The 14,860-nt window shown below is 41.0% G+C and overlaps 1 long non-coding RNA gene across 3 annotated transcripts in view; it reads left to right on the top strand.

Annotated features, from left to right (window-relative positions):
- LOC308476085 overlaps nt 1-14,860 on the top strand; it is a 573,910-nt gene that overhangs the window by 158,353 nt on the left and 400,697 nt on the right. For all 3 annotated transcript variants that reach the window (XR_013985691.1, XR_013985692.1, XR_013985693.1), the window contains exon 3: nt 2,624-2,710. This is a non-coding gene — a long non-coding RNA (uncharacterized lncRNA). The remainder of the gene's footprint in view (nt 1-2,623; nt 2,711-14,860) is intronic.

Genomic DNA, 14,860 nt, shown 5'->3' with positions numbered 1-14,860 from the left:
CCCCTAAACACTTTTTTTTTAAAAGAAAAAAAGCACTGCATAGATGTCTTACAAGTTAGTAATGCTGATGAATAGGACTTGTGTGAAAGTTCCTATGCGAACACCAGAATATAGGAAACTAGTACACCTTTTTCTGAGAGAAATGAAATAACAGTTAGTGATCGGTTATAAGAGAAATGTTCTGGGGCCTACACATAGGAGAAACTGTGCCATTATCAGGAAGAGAAAGAACATACAAGTAAGGCAACAGTCAAGATTGGTAAAACATTTGGTCTAACAGACCAATAAGGATTTGGAAGTGCAAGGCTCAAAAATTCAGATGGATTTGAACTAATCAGCCACATCCTTGGTTGTAAGTCTCTCACCATATTACAAATAATTAGCGCTTCCATCTACTTGCATGTTATGTGTATAATTAAAACCATGTATTAAGCTTCAGTGACTGAGTTAAGAAACTATGGAATACAGCCAAGAACACAAATCCTCGTGCCTGGGATGTGTTCCTGTGAAGTCTAGAGCAGGGGTCGGCAAGCTTTATCTTGCCTGGGTCGGATCAGTCCTGCGGAGATCCCTCTGTGGGCCAGATCGCGTGCGTGCCTGCGATTTTCAGCACCTGTGCAGACACAATTTTTGGTGTCTGAGCATGTGGAGACGTGATTTCCAGCGCCGCATAAGCGAGTCCCCATGCCATGCTGCGCCGGTTTAGTGCAGCACGTGAGCAGGCGGCACAGTTCGGGGGCGGCTCGGGGGCCTTAGGTTGCTGACCCCTGGTCTAGAAAAAATTAACTTCTTGTGGGTCTAGGAGGTCCATGAGGAAAATTTCCCATACTTCACACCAGCATTTATTCTATTATCCTTTTATACATGCTTGGCAAAGTAAAACAGAACTGCAACTGCTTCTTGGAGGCAGAGTGCTACTGTGAAGGTTATCAACAATGCTGAGTTCTCCACATGCAGAATGGCTTTTTGATACAGATGGTGGCAGCCCCCTATAAAGCAAGCTACTCTCTGGGTTAGAGCACGGAGGTTCTGTTTCACATAGCGCCACCATGACTAGCATAACATAAATCTAGATACTGATCAATACATGCTTTCTCACAAGTGTTAAATTAGTCAGGATATAATAGTGACTAGCTCAGTCCATTACCCTCTCATTTCGATTACACCCAGTCCTTCATCTTGTTCAGGTTATTCGTTTACTACACACAATGTAAATTCACTTACACTTTAAGCACACTCCACACACACTGTAAAAAAACAACTCCTGCTTTTTATTACTTGTTTTCTGCTCCCTGATTCTATTTTTTATTATTATTGAGTGACTGTCACAAATTCAGCTCCCTTGAAAGTAATGGGATTAGACTGTCAGCCAGCCCTGGCAGAAATGAGTTGAGTCAGGGCTCTATGTTTGTGAGAGAGTCTCTTGTTTAGGAAATCCATCTTTCTGAAACTCTCCAGAATTTTTAGCTCAAGCAACAGCAGCAGGTTGCAGGAATGGATATTGGCAGAAGTAAAATGTTTGGCACATCCAAGCATGTTTGTGACACAACCACACAATTTGGCATGTGTAAGCTTTCTGGCAGTGGGGACGTTTGCCAATAAAATAGATTGATTTGGGTCTACTTTTCACTGAGGTGGTAAACCTGAGTGTGGGCTGTAGCTCTCACTCCCCCCCCCCAAAAAAAAAATTCAAAATCATGCCACTTAGAAAACTAGAATGCCATGAAAAAAGTGAGGTTGGAATCCTTCATCTTGACACCTAGTTTTCTATTGCAGTCTTTTTTTTTAAATGAATACAGGAGAAATTAATACTGTGAGGCTGAAGTGCTACAGCCCAGCCACAGGCTTGTTTCCTCAGTGAAAACTAGGTCTTTATCTGCCGAAACGCTTCCAATGTTTCGATACTTTCAAGCAGAGCTTGATTTTGGGGGGTTGTGTGTGATGACTCCAGGCGGCCTGGCAAAAACAAACAAAAAAGAATAGCCCAACCTATAATTATTTTTTTGCTAAATGCATAAGGGTAAGACATGCAAGTTCATCTCGTTTTGTTTAAGAGTACATATATTGCAACAGAATGCCTTTGCAAACCCCAAAGTCTGTTTGTCATACCCATTGACATGAAAGGGGACTATACAACAGGTTGGATTGGAAACAGTTCACTCATCTACTGTCCATTAACATTTTTTGGAAGATCGTAAAAGCTCTGTGGTAAAGCAAGTGGAGAAGAATATTTCAAAGGAATGGCCAGACTAATTTGTGTGACTTCTGTGACTAGATAGGGTAACTGTAATTGTGATGGGATTTTTGTAGTTTAAGAAAATAATTTACGAATGGGAATGGAAACATTTCAAGTGTTTTGAAAGTGCCATTTCCTATGTTTCTGATAATGGGTAGATTGACCTTTTAATAATGGAGCCTTTTGTTCAAGTGAATCCCCATGGCTCCTCTGCAACACTGTAGTTGTTAAAAATGCCTTAATTGGGATTAAAGATGTGTGGCACAATCTCATTTTAGTGGAAATATTCTAAGGTGGTTATTATTGAATACCATTGGTTATTTTTCTATAAAAAAAAAAGATGATGGTAAGCACTCTGTAAGAGTATCACTTGATTTTCTTTTCTAGGTTTCATCCGCGTTCTTTTCCACTCATCTGTCTAGCTAAACCTCAAATGCTTGTACAGCATAAACAATATCCCTTAAAGCGTGCCTGGTAAGTAATGAACTCCTTCTAAATTCTCTGCTCAACAGCTCCCCTGAGTTTATGGAAGTTAATGTAATTGAGCAATGACTTGGCTACCTATGTATTGCTATCTGTCAAAGGAACTTTAAAGGAGGAGTTGACAACATTCATTCTGAGCTATTTCATATAAATTTCTTGAAAGCTATTTCCTCGATGCTGAAAAACATGCAGCTTTTTCATCTTTACTGAATAAGCAAGTTCATTTCAGCATTAAATTGGAGGGCTTGCAGATTTAGCTTTCCTAATGTCTTTACTGTCCTCTTTACCTTTTCCTTTACTGATGCTAAAAGTCATTCAGGAGTGAATTATAGCCAAGTTGTTTTGGAATAACAGGGCATATAATCTTTAAAAAGGTCTGCACTGCTTCTGATAAACTGTCTTAAGCTTGAAAGGCACGTAAGAGCTGTAATAGTAGTTAAGCATTTATGGTCTGAAGGCAATACGAGGCCACCACCTTGTTGAAGCTAAGCAGGTTGAGATGTGGTCAGTGTCTCAATAGGTGACTCTGTGGAAACCAGATGTGCACTCTCTTGAGTTCCACAGTACGATAAAAATGTAAGAGAAGGAAAAATAAATAGGAGAGTGAGCAAGCAACAATACTTTTGTAAGTGGAAAGGGCTATTAATGTGGTTTTATCAACAGGCATACCTAGTGACTTATGGTCATGCTACTTTTTAAATTTAGATTTTTGTTGTTAAACATCTAGTATACTCTTGGTTAACTGCAGAACCTTTGGAAGAGCAGTGGTTGGAGCAGCCAAACTGGGAAGGGTGACAGCAAATGCTCTGCGTACAAATATTCCTCTGGATAGTCATTCAGTGCAAACAATAATGGTCTGATGTGTATAAGGCAGCTTCCTATGTTCCTAGCAGCAGGAGCAACATCTAAGACTTGGGGAGCAGACATTTTCCATCATCACCCCAATAACCTTCTTTATGGCACAGTGAAGATCCAGGAGCTGCAGCCTATTGAGTTGACTTGATGAGATGTTCTGCTTCCGAAAGGTTGCCAGGTAGTGCAGCCCAGGTGTGTATATGGGTGTGTGCTGTTCTCCCTATGAAGCCTCCAAAGAGCATCAGTTGGAACACCCACAACAGCAGTAGTATCTAAGGCTTGGAAAGTGGGCATCCCATCCCTGCTCCCATCTGCATTTTCTTTGAAAAACACACACCTGATGTGTACACAAACACATTTGTGCTTATCATCTGCCACCTTAAGGGCCTGTTGTCAGGCAGAAAATTAATATGTACCGGTAAGTATTTTGACTAAACAAACAAATACACCAGTGGTGCTTCAGTTTAATTAAGAGCGATAGTTCATGCTCAGTTAGTGAATAAGCAATGTGAATGTGAATGAAGAAGTTGTTTTCTCTCTGTGGGGTATATTCGACAGCTGGGAATGTCTGATGTATGCGAGACGAGCTTGAAATGGGCAGGAAAAAGGGGAGCAGATAGGCATGGTCTGCTGGTCCAGGAGATTTGATGTTGAGGTGGAGCAAGATGAGTAAGGGGAATGAGGAATCAATAGCTTTGGCTGCCTTCTGGATTCTTCTGCAATGAGGCCAGGTAGAGAATTTCAACAGGCCTCTCTCCATCCAAATAGTGCCAGGCAAATACTTGCCTGATTAAAAAGTTTTCACATATTTGTATCCTCTTTTAGTGTGGTGAGATCTGTAAAATTGGTCTTATTTGTACATATATATTTTTATGTTTTGGGCTCTTTATTTCTACTGTGTTAAGTTGCTTTGGGTCACTTTTGTGAGGAAAGCGACTGCCTAATGTAATATAATATAATCACTTAATATAATTAATATGGCAGCAAGATTGAGCAAAAAGAAGTGTACAAAGAGGCTGGGTGAAGGATGCTATCAGAATGTAGGAAATGTAACCTCACCTGGGGAAAAAAGGAGGAAAGGTTATTTGAAAGCTGCAGCCTTGCTCCTCATCTTTTCTAAAATAAGTTTGATCCCAGAGTGGCTGCAGCTCACCAATGTACATAAGCAAGAAGGCTTTGACAATAGCTTTAACTTCCTTTAGTGGTGAGCTGTGGGAGCAAGGGGAGGAATGCATTAAAAGATAGTCTCCAAATAATGATTTCATTTCCTTTTGGGCCACATCAACTCTTGCTTTTAAAATCTGCATTGAGGTTTGGTGCTTGCTCTTTGACACTGCTGCTATTTGAAAGTGGCAAATTCCAAAGTACACTTCCCTTTTTCTAAGAGAAGCCATTGTTTCTCTTCTGCACGTATGTCTGGCAGTGTAGAAATAATCATCTTAGTCAGGAAATATTTGTCAGAACAGCACCGTGTGTCCTGAAGGATCATCAGAGTGGGCTGGGAGCAGTGGAAGGAGGCATTGTCAAAGTGAGGGTACAGCAATGCATTTTGATTAAAACTTTCCTTTGCCTTCCAGCTCACAGAGCTGCATAGAGAGAGAGAGAGAGAGGGAGAGGGAGAGGGAGAGGGAGAGGGAGAGGGAGAGTGTGTGTTGATTGCTAGATGGGATGTATATTTAAAACCATTGCAACTTTGGCTTTACAGTGGTACCTCAGGTTAAGTACTGAATTTGTTCCGGAGGTTAAGTCCGTACTTAACATGAAACTGTTCTTAACCTGAAGCACCACTTTAGCTAATGGGCCCTCCTGCTGCTACCGCGCCGCAGGAGCACGATTTCTGTTCTCATCCTGAAGCAAAGTTCTTAACCTGAAGCACTATTTCTGGGTTAGCAGAGTCTTTAACCTGAAGCGTATGTAACCTGAGGTACCACTGTAATTTTCAAAATGTGTTTTTATTTGAGGCTGCAGTGCAGGAGTAGAAACTGTGTTGCTGAAGTAGATAGGTAAAGCCTGGAGCTGGTGGAAAAGATTCTGACACCTAGCCCAGAGATACGGTATCTGGGTTAAGTATAACAGCAGTTAATCTGCTGCTGGTTCTAGCGGAGCTACCTTCTACACTTAAATGCTTGAGCACTTGCTTTAAATCTCAGAGATCCCAGGGTAGTTTCAGCAGCAATATCTATAATTAATTGCATGTGTAATGAAGTCCATTTGGGAAGCCTGTGATGACTCGCCTCTGTGTTACCCAAAGACATTACAATATCAATAGCACTAGTAATTTTAATTAAAACTTTGAAATGTCGGCCTGTTGAAATATTCATTATTGCACTTGATTAGGTTGTTTTGTAGTCTTCTGCACTTTCCTTTCATTACATATTACCATGACTTTGCAAAATGAGGCCACTTGCAGCAAAGCACATATAACTTCTTTCAGAGGAAGTGTCTTAGATGTTTTGTTGTTGTTGTTGTGTAAATTTTGACATAAAAAAAATGTACCACCAGCCACTGGAGCATATGGGGGGGGGCAGCTCTCATAAAGATCCCAGTTATACAGTTCATGTAGATTTTGAAATTCCTGATGTGCAAGAATAATAAGATAAACTCGAAAACTTACTAGATGTTATGGGAAGCTTAGAGGGCACACCAGTTGGAGGGCTGGAGAAGATCTTTATTATCTCAGTTAAAGACAGTACAGTAACAAACTCCTGACTCCATCCAAGTCAGTCCACTGCCACCTAGTGACTAAACTATATAATGACCATATCCACACACTGACCATATCCACACTGACCATGTCCACATATGACAAACATTGTTATGAATTTTGCTGTCTTGGTTATTGTAAACAGGCCAATCATAAAGCAACATAGGGTTTTAAAAAGAAAAGGAAAGAACAGCAATATTTATTGGTAACTGGAGAACTCTCTCCTCTACTTTTGAAAGGTGACACCTGTCCATTAGTGAATAAAAGCAAATAGTTCATTGAATCTGAACACATGCATTTATGGCAAACTAAGAGTTCTTATCTGGAGTTGGCTGAAACTGGGATTCTTGGTGCAGTTGCACTTTAGGAATGTGAAACAGGGTTAGTGGCTCTCAGGGGGTGCCGATTTGAATGCAATATTGTAGGGGCCCAGGTAAGCCCCACCTGCATAATCAATCACATGTCATGGTGCACACACACCATTTGAATGGAAATGCCCATCAATTTTGCAGGGACCCAGTCCCCTCAAATATTTTATTGTGGGGGCTGAAGGCCCTATGGCCCTTAGGAGTTGGCTCCTATGGTGGCTATGATGTCTGTTGTAGAAGTTTACTTGCTTTCAGTGGGCTCAGATTGTCTGTTTCTAAATAGATATCAAGGACATGGACACTATATATTTCCAGGGCTCACTATTCATCTAAAGGAAATAAAAACCTGTTGTACCCCCACCAACTGGGCTTCTTACTGCCAAGCAAAGCGGGTAACAGCTAACTGGATGTGCAAAAGTCTTCCACATATCTTGATAGCATGAAGCTTGATAGCATGTACCATTTGTATCTTATTTTTAGTACCATATAAAATGACAAACTTATTTTGGAAGAAGCCTTATTGCAGGCAGAGCTTCAACGGGACTGAGGCTCGCTGCAGGAATCTCTCATGTGCCAGGGAGAATAAATGCTAAAGCATCTTGTGTAGCTACAATAAAACACCCAGAACAATGTTCAATGTCAATCAACAAGAAACAGCAATCTTAAGGAGCAGATAGATTCAGAGTCCCCTAAGGACACTGGGCTGAAGCCACTGAGGGCTACTCAGCACTTTGAATTAAGCCCACAAACATTTTGGAAGCCAATATAATAGTTTCAGAATTGGCATCATATGCTTTCTCAGACCCATTCCACTTTATTTTGTACCAAGTGTAATTCTTTGAAAAGCTCAGGATTCAGGAACTGACCCATACCTGGCTTTCTTGATAGCAGCCCCAAATAGACTTTGGGACCAAAGCATGAATAACAAGGGTTTATTTCCAAAAAGCTTTGATGTACAGGATTAGAAATAATACATTTTTTTAAATTACTTTTTACCTGACTAAAAAAAACAACCACCAAATATTGCTATCCAGCGTGCAGTTCTGTACTGAACCTAAGTGGAATTTATTAGGTGAGCACTGAAGAACTAAGGTCCAATTTCATTCACTGTGTTCAATAAATAGAGCAGTTCACAGAGGCTGGAGTGACAGAATAAGAGATACTTTCAATTTAAAATACCACAGTATTTTTTTTCGCCCCATCAAGATTCTCTAAGCTAGCACAGCACAGAAGTAGCAAGCTTGTCATATTTGTCATTGACTTTTAAAAGGATTTTTATAATCTTAAAATTCTTGCCATGAAGTTTCCTGCAATATACTTGCACAAGGTACATGAGCATCAGCTTTCTTGACTTCAGCAACCAAAAGATACTTCAATTCTTATTCTTGGTATGTATATATGGTTTGATTAGTAAGACTAAATGAACTGGCACACAAAATCATGTGCAAGCTTCTGAGTTCTCCAGAACTCTTCTTCAGATGTTAAATAAAAGGAGGAGGGGAGAAAAAGTAGGCTATGATGACATTAAAGCTCTGAACTCTGAAACTGAATAGCAAAGCTGGCTGGAACCCTGAACAGAAGTCATTCCCCAATACAACATTTTGCTGCATCCCCTGCTTGTGATTTTTGTATTCTCACACATAATTTATCCTAAAAATAGCATTGCCAGAATGGGGGAATTTAGTTTTAACTGGCACATATCAAAAGTTTCACAACTTCCCTAAGCCCTGTCCCCCTGACACACACACATTAGTCATGGGTGACTGAATTGGCAAAGTCTGTGCCTATAGAAGTCTGTGGAAGGTCGTGGGAATGTGGAAACCCTGTGGCATAGGGGACTCTTGTGGAGGCACCACTGCCCCCTTCTACACATGGATCCCCTACAGATGAGTACTGCAGGAACGAAGGGGGCATAAGTTAATTCTGCATCTGTAGGAATTTTCTTTCTTTCTTTCTTTCTTTCTTTCCTTCCTTCCTTCCTTCCTTCCTTCCTTCCTTCCTTCCTTCTTTTCTAAATTGCCTATATGTAATAGAATCTTCAACAGCTGTGAACTTTCCCTCGGCTCATAAATGAGGTAAGATGTATCACTTATAGGTGTTTCATAAGTGGATCTTTCAGAAAGTCTATACTGATTATTAAATTCTGGTGCCTAGTGCTTTAAGTGTTTGGCCTATTTTTACACCTTTGATAAGCTGTTTTTCAGTATATCATCTAAGCAGGATTTATTTATTTATTTTTATCCCTGAAAGGCCAGATCAAATGACCTTTCATTTTCTTCTGTACTTTAATAATACTAGTCTGTCAGGTAGAATGTTAGCGTGTGTAAAGTAAATAGATGAGCAAAACCACAGTGTTTGCACTTACTGTACTAGCATTAAGAGATTCAGTATTCATAGTTATTTGATTCAACTTTTTGGGTTGCTCTCATTTATTAGGAACATAAAGAGCCTGTACAAGGATTTTCTTGTAAGCAGTTTTGCGATTATGTACAAACAGAATCTATATAAAGTCCACTTGCACATACATTCCCAGGGATATGTGAGACTGATTGATTATTTAATATATATTTAAAAATATCTCTAAATGGTATACAAACAACAGAAGCAACAACAGACAACTTATTACAAAAATATTACAAAAATATACATTTACATGTAAAAATGTTACATTAATACAAAGTACATATACATACGTATATATATATATATATATATATGCACACACACATTGGTTCATTTACCTTCTGACACACCATCCCTCTTAGCCCTCTCATCCCTCTCAGTCTTTAGCATATGCATTGCCAGGGTGCAAAGAGCTGCCCAATGCCCCCAAATTTACTTAATTTCCCATGCTTGGTGCTGTTGAGTCTGACAAGCACTGCCGTTGTGAATGAAATGTGCCACCGCTGACGTGGCTCGTTTTTGGTAAATGAGCTCACAAAGTCAAAAGTCCTTTAGTGAAACAGTAGGTATACATTTCAGTAATACCGAGGTATATATGTTTTTTGTTTTTTTAGCTTGATAACAATTATTTATTATTTCATAACAGATAGATAGTTAAGAGCTTAGGCAGCTTCAGTGGCGGGTGCCTGGTGCCCCCCAGAATTTGGTGCCTGGGTGCCCTGAACCCCTTGCAACCCTGAGGAAAGATGGCCCTGCTGTCAGCCTCTGCGTTCCCACTCAGGGTCCAAACAAACTCACCCCCAAAAGTCTTGCAGTGAGAAGAGTTCCTGAAAACAGCGGATACCACCCTAGTCTCTCACTCTAGACTTGCTTTTTATGGGCAGGCCCAATGTGGGTGGTACTTCCTCTGGCTTCCCACAAGTGGGTCCTGTTCAGCTGTACTCTTCATACCTGCTTCCAGAGGCAGGTCCTCTGTCCTCTGCTCCTACAGATGCTGCTCTATGGTGACAGCTCACACTGTTATTTTATTATTATTTATTATATCTATAGGGGACGTGGGTGGCGCTGTGGGTTAAACCACTGAACCTAGGACTTGCTGATCAGAAGGTTGGCGGTTCGAATCCCCGTGACGGGGTGAGCTCCTGTTGCTTGGTCCCAGCTCCTGCCAACCTAGCAGTTCGAAAGCACGTCAAAGTGCAAATACTTAAATAGGTACCGCTCCAGCGGGAAGGTAAAGGGTGTTTCCGTGTGCTGCTCTGGTTCGCCAGAAGCGGCTTAGTCATGCTGGCCACATGACCCGGAAGCTGTACGCCGGCTCCCTCAGCCAATAAAGCGAGATGAGTGCCGCAACCCCAGAGTCGGCCACAACTGGACCTAATGGTCAGGGGTCCCTTTACCTTATTATATCTGTCAGTCACTTTATCTTGCCCAGGGAAACCCAAAGCAGTTTATAACCAACTACATTGATAATAAATCCCACATAGATACATTAAAACCAAGAGGAAGGAGAAATCCATTTAAAACATCCCACCTACTTCTAAAAGGCCATAGATAGTTAAAGTCCAAAGGCCTGGTTATAGAGTAAGTTTTTTTGCCTGGCACCTAAAGATATATAATGAGGGTATCAGGCTAGCCTCCCTAAGGCGAGCATTCCACAAACAGGAATTCACTACAGAAAAGGCTCATTCTTGTATTGCCACCCTTTGGACCTTTCATGGAGCGGGGAACACAAAGAAGGGCTTCAGATGATGAGGGTCAGTGCATATGGGAAGAGGCAATCCTTGAGGTATTGTGGGCCTGAGCCATTTAAAGCTTTATAGGTAAAAAAATGGCACTTTAAATTGCACCCAGAAATTAACTGGCAATCAGTGCAGTTGAGCCAGGATTGGTGTTCCCTCAATGAGCAACCTGGTGGTGAAGTCTGCATCAGCTGAAGTTTCTGAACCCTCTTCAGAGGCTGCTCCACATATAACACATTGTAGTAATCTAAGCTAGAGTTTACCTGATCAAAAATGACAGTAGTTAAGTTATCCCTGTCCAGATAGGGGCACAGCTGGGCCACCAGCCAAAGCTGATAGAAGGCATTCCATCTGCTGTAACAGTGGAGTCAAGGCCCCGGGAGATGCGAGTGGTTTTCTCCTCAAAATTTGCAAACAAGTCATGGCAAGCTACCATTGGTTCTGTCACCTCCTTCGGGCCCAATTGTAAAAGGCCCCACATCACCCAGAAAAGCTGTGCCAAAGTAAGGATGCAATGGAGGCAGCAAAGGATGCTTTCTGTGCTGCCTTCAGTGCTGCTGAGTAGGTTCAATAATGAGCCCTCACCAGTGTTCAATTGCATTCAAGCCATATTCTGTCTTGTCTCATTGCCTTAAACTCTAGAGCATACCAAGGAGCCAAGTGGGCTTTACTAAGTGGAGAGGGCACTCAGGGGTGATTGTGTCAATGGTCTGAGTCATTCAGATGTTCCAAAGATCATCCAGGGCTTCAACAGGTCAGAGGCTGAGAGAATATGGCTTGTCGAAGGCTAGAGAACAAGTTCATAGTTTGGACTTCAGTGCAGGTTTATAATCAATCAATCAATCAATCAATCATGCAATCATTGAACCACATTAGTTTGAAAGAGTCTTGGAGGGAATCAAAAAAAATAAACATGTGAGCTAGAGCACAACAATGAAAATTCTTAAGGTACTAAGTAGACTGTCCTTGAAACTATAGCAATTGGCTCGATAACCTTCAGGGATGGCTGGATGCAGACAGTGTTATATAAAGAGTTTTACATCTTTATTTAAACTACATTATTAAAATGAATGTAAAATAATCTACCATAATGCCATGTCCTTTCCTGTGCTGAATGCTCTTGACAAGAGAAAAGGATGCACTTATTATCTGTCTGATGAATAAATGCAAGAGTAAATCCTTGTTATGAAGCTTGCTAGTTTAAGGCCACCCTAGATATTAAACCATTATATCTTCCTTTTAAACTAAATTAAACCCAAATATATACTGGAAAATCTTATGAGGCATTTCTTATTGCACATTTGAATTCGTATATAAAGAAATGCACCAAACTTTCAATAGCAAAACTCTGGATTATGTCTTTTGGAATGAACAGCGACATAGCAGCAGTCTATTGTGATCAAGGTCAGATCCACCCATTATTTTATCCAATACTATAAATTCGCATTCAGGACTCCTCCAGACTACTGCTAGTTTAAAATAAATAAATAAATAAATCTGAGGCTTGTTCACTAGGAAGGGGCACATCACTGACCCCTTAGATATTTTATTTCTAATTAAACATTATATACATTCTGACAAACAAACTTCCATACTGGCAGCCCCTGCCCTCTGATCATATTCTTATAATCACCTCTAGGGGTTCTGGTAGCTTTGCTTGAGCTGCCTCTATTGGTGTCATTGCCTGATCAGCTCTGGGGATCTTTGTTTTGCTAGTAGTGAGTCAAATGCCTGGTCCTAAGCTTGCAAGTCTCCTAATGAGCCCAGAGGACCCGGGAGAAGCATGAAATGCCATCTCCTCACTGGCTGCAACTAGAGGAGTTTTGCAGATTTTACAAAAGGAATTGCAAGCCTAGGAACAGACAAATGTCTGCTCCAGAAGAATAGCAAAACCACTTCTCTATTTGGTGGGCTATTGGAGGACAGTCTTCCATCTGAGTGACTCTTTTAGTTGAACAGCTGCCACCTCCAAAGATCTAGTTTAAAGATAAAGAACCCAAAGAATGGAGAGAAGCAGCCTTGCAGTTTTTTAAAAATTTAATAGTGCAAGCTTAATATTTATGCCTCGGGCTTCCCAATGACGCTTGATGGTACAGATTGGCAGCACCATAGTCTTTAAACCTTCCTCTAGGAACACACAACTCATGTATTTAGTGACAAGTATTTAGACTCTGATAGAACTTCCTTTGTCCCACCAGATCCTACATTGCTATCACCTTCCATCTAAATTGGGCTGTAATTTATACATGATAATTATACATATAGATGATTTATACATCTTCTTGCCTACAATTTCTAGTTCACTGTTTGTGTACTTCAGGTGTTGGTGAGGCAGCTGGGCCAAATCTGGCAGCTGGGGGTGTTTTTAGTAAATTAGGGTTAGTTGTGAACTTATGGTTCGGGCACCCTTCCTCAACCCAGCAGCCTCCTCCACTCCAGTACTCTGCAGATGTGTTAGACTACAACTTACAGCATCCTTAACTATGGGCCATACAGACTGGAGCTGATGGGAACTGGAGTCAAAAGACATGTGAAGAGGAAGCGCACCCCCCCTCAGTTTAGGGAGGTATGTTTTGTCCATTTCCCCAAGAGTTAATATAAATAACAAGAGTTATCTTAAACTACACATTTTAAATCGTATGCTCAAACAAAATGACTCATTTTGTAACTGAATAGCTTAAAGAAAGTTTAAAAGGACTGGAACTTTTATTTTGCTGACGCTGTGAGGCCACAGTGTCAAGGAGTAAGAGAAGAAAAACTCCTGTCCCGAGCCTACTTTGCAAGTTTAAAATATCCACCTGACCCAAGAGTGTGGAAACAAGCAGCAGTTTTATTCCTTTTAAACCATTCAGCCATTCCCACTTAGGAATTAAAATGCCTCTCTAAGCAGGCAATGACTGGAATATGAACCCTGTCTGGTGAATCTCATTGTAGGTCTTACTCACTCATTTTTGACCTTCCACACCATCTGGATAAACTGGCTGAGTCATGTTCTGTTGAGAAAGTGAACTTGATCCTCATGGGTTGATACTGTGGTGTTAGCTGTGTTTGCACAAGGACCAGTGGTTGGCACTGTGCAGGGAGGTTAGAAGTTGCAAGCAGGAAACTAAAGTTTGTTATGTTTTACCTCTGCCAACATGGTACCCTGGCTCTCTGTTAATCCTACATGATATCAGAGTGGAGGTTCTTTCGTGGCACTGATTTTAATTCATCCCCTCTCTTCCTACCTCCCACTTACCTGTGCAACTACAGATCCCTCCCTCCACACATTTTAGCTTCTTTACTCAGCTGTACTGTACAGCTGCAAATAAAATGTTTTATGTGTGTTTTAAGTGCAATATACAATGTTATAATAGATGGCGATGGTGAGCCTTATGGAAAATTCAATGTATTTGAATTTTTTTTAAAAGCATTTTAAACTTTTTTTAAAGCATTTTCATAACGTTTTTTATATGTGTGTAGATTCCACCTTTGTTATTCCACCTGTGGCAGCTATGGAATGGAAGAAGTGAAGGTGACCACTTTATCTGCCTTCCTTCATAGAGTATGACTCATGTCAGGATGCAGAAAGGAGAACACAGTCAGAGATTTGCTCCCCTTCATTTTACTACTGCCAGCAGAATAAGAAGCTCAGGAAGTGGATGAAAGCAAGTGAGGAGGTTTGGGAATTCACCACAAAGGAGTTCAGGAACAAATTGGAGCCCATTAGGCTCCCAGTGCAGGGGCAGACTTTGGTGTTTCAAATTTCAGTGGTGCCCTGTGCAAGCCCAAAATTTGGCAGCCCCCACTTCTCACCTTCTGTTCTCCTCAGTTCACTATGTCACAGTTGCGATGCCCTGTAGCACCCTCTATGCTCTGTGTCCATTGCAGCAGAACTGGTCACCCTGCCCTAAATCCATCTCTGACCAGTGACATCATCAGGGACACAACAGTGTGGCTCAGAATTGGGATCAGAATCAACTGAGATTTTTTTATTATTATTACTTTTAGAGGGAAATTGTCTGTCTCTGACTGGAGTGGTTTGTCCCATTGACAGAAGGGAGCAGAAGGCGTTCTAATCCAGCCCTGCTGT

Source organism: Podarcis pityusensis (genome assembly GCF_964106645.2).
Source record: "Podarcis pityusensis genome assembly, chromosome: 4".
NCBI lineage: Eukaryota > Metazoa > Chordata > Lepidosauria > Squamata > Lacertidae > Podarcis > Podarcis pityusensis.
Note: the sequence above shows the minus strand (reverse complement) of the source record. Positions and strands in the feature narration are given on the sequence as shown.